The sequence below is a fragment of the Mirounga leonina genome, unplaced genomic scaffold (assembly GCF_011800145.1).
Source record: "Mirounga leonina isolate KUSES-001 unplaced genomic scaffold, KU_Mleo_1.0 Mir_170, whole genome shotgun sequence".
NCBI lineage: Eukaryota > Metazoa > Chordata > Mammalia > Carnivora > Phocidae > Mirounga > Mirounga leonina.
In genome coordinates, this window is record NW_023270433.1 from 14,593,225 (window position 1) to 14,599,686 (window position 6,462).

At 36.6% G+C, this 6,462-nt stretch overlaps 1 pseudogene; it reads left to right on the plus strand.

Moving 5' to 3' along the window:
* The first annotated feature begins 1,998 nt into the window (after positions 1 to 1,998).
* On the plus strand, positions 1,999 to 2,711 carry LOC118018202 (annotated as a pseudogene).
* The last annotated feature ends 3,751 nt before the right edge of the window (positions 2,712 to 6,462 follow it).

The following is a 6,462-nucleotide window of genomic DNA, read 5'->3' on the forward strand; positions in this document are numbered from 1 at the left end:
AGGAAGGACCCACTGGCCTCCTGCTTGTCTCTTCCAACGGGTCAGGCTGAGCCAGGGTGGCTAGCATTGGATCTCTCAAAGCTGAGAAAAGGAGCATGGTGGACTGCTGGTGAGGGAGAGGATTGTCCAGGAGCTAATGTCAATGTTTGCTCGCCTTCACCCTCAACCCAGTTCCCTTATTGAAATGCAAAGCTACCGGTATGTGTGTGGGGGCGGGGGGCGGGGTGGCGGTAGGCGCGGAGGCTCTGGAAGCAGTGGCTGAAAGTGGACAGAGCATGAATTTAAGAAACAAAGAGATCTTATTAGTTATATAACCTTGGGCAGATTATCTAATTTCTCTGACCCTCATTTTAGTCATTTGCACGAAGGGGATGATAATGAATTGTTGGAAGGATTTAATTACAGACATAGTTGGATGTGTCTTAACAAGCGCTCCTCTTCCTTGATCAGGCCATTCTGCCCCACACTTAAGTTTTGGCTCACATCACTGCATACGATGTTTGTTATAATGGTCACAAATGCCTGTGTGAATGTATCCACCCCTCGCTACCCCATCCCCCAGCACATATATGCTCCTGTGCTCGCTCTCTCTCTCTCACACACATACACATGCGAACGCATGCACGCACACGTATGATTTTGTTCTAATCTTCAACTGTGCCACATCTGCCTTGTTCTTTATACAAGTTGGTGGGCCTTGCACCAGGAAAGTGGCTCTCAGGATTGTAGTCCCAAATAAGGGTCCTGAGACATTGCTGATTGTTTGTGTCTCCGGGCACCCCATGTTCCCACGACCATCTGGTTACAATATCAAGGTTGCAACGAGAGCAATTGAAAACATATTTATCCCCTGCTCACTCCAGCTAAACATCAACTATACTGGTAGCAACTGGAAAATATATTTCACTTCATGCTCTGACCAGCTAATGAGCAAGAGAGAGCAAGTATCTTGAAGCAAACCCTTGGTTCCACAAGAACTCTAAAACTGAGCCACAAAAGATACTATGGAGTCTCCTCGTTGGAACCATCTGTGGGTTGTATTCACAACCCCTTTTTCCTCTTTTCCTTTAATTAGGACACCTGATTCCTGAGGGGGAGGGAGAATTTGGATATCATCCAAGAAAACAAATATGTGTAGATAGAAGGGCATCACAGCTGTATATGCATATAATGGGGGATGGGTGGAAGTGGGTTCATGGCAATTAGAGGCTCTCCAAGCACAGGTCTATGGACAGAGACGCCAGGGCAAAAGCAAGAGAAGACCAGATAGAAGTGGGGGAGAAGTGAGGCGTTCTCAGAAAACACGGGTCATAGTGTGAAGCAAAAAAAAAGAGTGCTGTAGAACTACGAAGCTAGAAAATCTGTCCTGACCCACTTACTCCTCCCAAAAGTTAGGGAAAACTAATCTCACATCAGAATAGGCAACACAAAAGGATCAAGTTTGAGTCCCATACAAATTTATTAGTAAAGAGAAAGGGGACCAGAGAGGACTATAATATCTCGATCGGCAATTTATTGGCAATGAAAGTGAACCATAAAAACATACTCCAGATGGATGAAAACTGTGGGCTCAAATTTCAAAATGTACTAAAAGAAATTAAGGTAATAATGAGGAAATGAAAGAAAACATAAATCTGTAACAGAAACACTTAGTAATAAAGTTACAGAACACCAAAAGAATTAGGAAATAAAAAAAAAAACCCTACTGATTTCAGAAATAAACATTAAACTGGAAAGAACACAAGAGTGAATGAATACAGCAGAAAATAGCCTAAAAAATAAAGGTTAAAAGGAGTAAAATTTTAAACACCAAAGCAAATGAAGAAAGAGATTAAAAAAAAAAAAGATTTGAGAAAAAGGGACAGAAATAGAAAACAGGTAAAGAGCAACAAACATGTATATAATATGTAAGAGTTCACAAAAGAAGAAAACCAAACAATGGAACAGAAATCATAAAAACCATCCAGCCAAACAACTGATTTTTTTCTGGCTGGAAACATGGAGAGTGCAGAAGAGAAGACAAAGAAGGTTCCTGCTGTGCCAGAAACCCTTAAGAAAAAGCAAAGGAATTTTGCAGAGTTGAAGATCAAACATCTGAGAAAGAAGTCTGCCCAAAAGATGCTTGGAAAGAGAAGGAGGAAGCTTATCTATGAAAAAGCTCAGCATTACTGCAAGGAATATAGGAAGATGCTCAAAACGGAAATTTGAATGAGTAGGATGGCAAGAAAAACTGGCAACTTGTGCATACCTGCAGAACCCAAATTGGCACTTGTCATCAGGATCAGAGGTATCAGTGGCGTGAGCCCAAAAGTTGGAAAAGCGTTGCCAGATTGTCAATGGCACTTTTGTTAAGCTCAACAAGGCTTCGGTTAACATGGTAAGGCTTGTGGAACTATATATAGCATGGGGGGACCTAAAATTGGGAAATGAATGGACCTACAAGTGTGGTTATGGCAAAATCAACAAGAAGTGAATGGCCTTGACAGATAACACACTGACTGCTCGATCTCTTGGTAAATATGGCATTGTCTGCATGGAGGATCTGATTCACGAGATCTATGGTGGGAGAACATTTCAAAGAAGCAAACAACTTCTTATGGTCCTTCAAATGATCTTCTCCATGATGGGGAACGAAGAAAAACACCACTGATTTTGTAGAAGATGGCAACAGGGAAGGCCAGATCGACAGGCTTACTAGAACGATGAACTAAAGTATCTACCATGATTATTTCTGTAATCTGGTCAGTTAATAAAAGACTATTTTCAAACTGAAAAACAAAAACCAAACAATAGCAACAAAACCAGCTTAATACAAATTTGTCTTTAAAAAAAAGGATCTGAAAACACATACTGGAAAGGAACCCTATATACTCAAGAAAAATGACCCAGAATGACCAAAATCGAAACATTCTAAAAAATGCTTTGAGCTCCCAGGCAAAAGGACGAAGTCATTTAAAAAGGAAAGAAAATTTGATGGCTATCAGATTTCTTGACAGCAACACTTTATATCAGGAGACAATGGAATGACATATTTAAGATACTCAAGGAAAGAAAATATGAGCCATATATTATTAATCCAGCTGAACTTACTTTCAAGTATAAAGACGGCAGACAAACCGCTATCAATAAGAAAGAACTCAGGAAATATTGTTCCCAGGAGTCTTTCTTGAGTAAACGACCAAAGAATGAAATTGATTGGAGAGACATTGACATAAGGCCTGGTGGTGAGCATTAAATATATAGCTACCTGAAGAAAAAAGTATAAATGATGCTTATAAGAGAGAAGGTACCAGCCATAACAACTGTATGGTCTGAAATTGTAGGAACACAGCATCAACTTTTAAAAAGGGGGGAAGCAGGGGTGCCTGGGTGGCTCAGTTGGTTAAGCGACTGCCTTCGGCTCAGGTCATGATCCTGGAGTCCCGGGATCGAGTCCCGCATCGGGCTCCCTGCTCGGTGGGGAGTCTGCTTCTCCCTCTGACCCTCCCCCCTCTCATGTGCTCTCTCTCTCATTCTCTTTCCATCAAATAAATAAATAAAATCTTTAAAAAAAAAAGGGGGGGAAGCATATAAAAAGTAGATTAAGCTCATGATTGCTTTACAGTTGTTACCTAGGAATAAAAAGATACTGTTTCAAATCAATTCCTGGGATAAAAGGTGATGAAGAAGAGATTATTAGCAAATTTTAATACTATTCATAGTAGTAAACTAATAGTCAATTTGTCAAGTTTGAGCAAACTTACAAACTTTCTTAGTCAATTTGTCAAGTTTGAGCAAACTTACAAACTTTCTTAAGCACTCTAACCTCCCCCTAAAAAAATGTAAAAATATAGAAATAAATAAAATAGACCAAATTATGAAAGACCATTTGGATAAACGATAGTATATTTATAAATACAACATAAAACATGACAGAGCAAAGGCCAAATATAACAATCTTATCTATAAGTATCATGGGCTTAATTCACCTCTTTAAAAAATTTAGATTCTCTAACAAAACAAATTCCATACTGTGCTGTAAATAAGAGATACCGACCTTGAAACTGTAAGATAGAAACAAGTTAAAAATAAAATAAAAGGATGGGAGCACATATACCAGGCAAATGGAAACAAAAATAAATCAGAGAACATTTTCATCACCCCAAAAAGAAATCCAAACCCATTAGCAGATAATCTTCATTTCCCTCAAATCCCCCAGTCCTAGGCAACTAATCTACTTTCTGTCTCTATAGATTTTCCCATCCTATACATTTCATCTCAGTGAAATCTTACAACATGTGCTCTTTTATGATCGTTTTCTTTCACTTAGCATGTTTTTAAGATTCGTCCATGTTATAGTATGTATCATCTCCAGTCCTTTTGACTGCCAAATAATATTCCATCAAATGAATAATTCACTGCATTGAAGGTTGCACAATTCTGTGAATATACTAAAAAATATTCTACAGTTTAAATGGGTAAGTTTTTGGTATATGAATTATATCTCAAGAATGATATTACCAAAAAACAAAAAAGATAAGTAAAATAAATCAAGGTTCACAGTCTGCATATTAGAAAAGGTAGAACTTCAATAGCGTGACCAGCTTGTCCAGTTTGCCTGGGATTTTCCTGGTTTTAGCACTGAAATTCTCACATCCTGGGAAATACATGGGCAAACCGGGATGTTAGTCACTGTAAGTGTAGACCAATGTTATTTAAAAGAGACACAGAAAGATATTTATAATGTTATATACTGTAAAACACAATAAAAATAGAGCTGTTAATAATACTTACGCATCCAAAACCATAGCAAAAACATAAAAAACTCTAGAAACAAGAAAGAATATAAATTCACAGTAGTATCAAACATACCTAGCACAAGCCAAAATTTATGAAGTAGGCAAAGTTTGATACAATTTAGAAGGCCTAACCAACACAGTGAATAAAATAGGTATCTGAATATTAGTAATTCAGAACACAAATTATTTTCAAGAGTGTATAGAATACTCATGCAATTGTCTATACTTTAGGACACACGCACATATGCCCCTCAGTAAGTTCCAAAGAATAGAAATAATAGATTTTATGATGATAGTCAAGAAAAGTAGAAATGATGGAAAAATTTTTTTAAAGTTTTCTCTGTCAAGAAATTTTTTTAAATGTTTACTTAAAAACCTTGGGGAAAGTGAAATAAAGTTACAAAATTATTTGAAAATGATAGTAGTAATGAAAATACAGCATACAAAGTCTATAGAAAAAAGCTAAAGCATTTGTCAGAGAAAAAAATCAGAGCATGAAATACCAATGTCGAATAAATTAAAAAGATAAAAATAAATGAATAAAATACCAACTCAATAAAGTTAGAAAAACTAGAACAAAGTAAACTAAAAGAGAGTAGAGGGAGGAATTAATGAAGATGAGATTAGGGGATTAATGAAGTGGAAAACGTAATTTAGTAAGTCCAAAAGTTAGCACTTAAAAAAAAATATCAGTAAAGCTCCTTGCAAACCTAATGGAGACATTGGTGGAAGAAAACATTCATACATAAAATTAGAAATAACAAGGGGGAAATAACTATTAAAAGAAAAAATAATCTCAAGGGACTACTTTGTATGATTTGCATGGAATATACCTGAAAATCAGATGAAATTCATCTTTTTAAAGAAAACTACAACTTACCAAAATTCAGAAAGTTGCAAACAATCCATCTTCGAAAAATTAGTGAAAGTCATTACAAAGTTCCTCATGCAAAATCACTAGGACAGGTACTTTCATATTTGAATTCTACCAAATCTTTAAAATCAGATTATGTCAATGCTCCTTAAATTATTGCAAAGTATGTAAACATAAGGTACTCTTTCAAATTCATTTTATAAGATGAGCATAATGTTTGTTCCATCTTCCTTAGCAAAGTTTGCATCAAAAAATAAAGGTACAAATCAACATAACTTATGAATATCAATGCCAAAAAATAACATCAGCATATTAAAAAGACATATATTACACCAAGTGAGTTTTATTTCAAGAACAGAGTGTGGTTTGGGCGCCTGGGTGGCTCAGTTGGTTAGCCGACTGCCTTCGGCTCAGGTCATGATCCTGGAGTCCCGGGATCGAGTTCCGCATCGGGCTCCCTGCTCTGCGGGGAGTCTGCTTCTCCCTCTGACCCTCCCCCTTCTCATGTGCTCTCTCTCTCATTCTCTCTGTCTCAAATAAATAGATAAAATCTTTAAAAAAAAAAAAAGAACAGAGTGTGGTTCAATATTAAGAAATCTATTAATATTATCCATCATATTAATAGAACTAAGAAGAAAAAATCATATGACATATTTATAGATGGATGAGCCATTTAACAAAATCCTATACATTACACATGTTGAATACACTCAGTGAAATGGGAAATATCAGAGGATATTTCCTTTGTCCGTGCCAACATTTCCATTCATTATCCAAATTAATCCTAATGACAATCTTACAAAGTAGGTA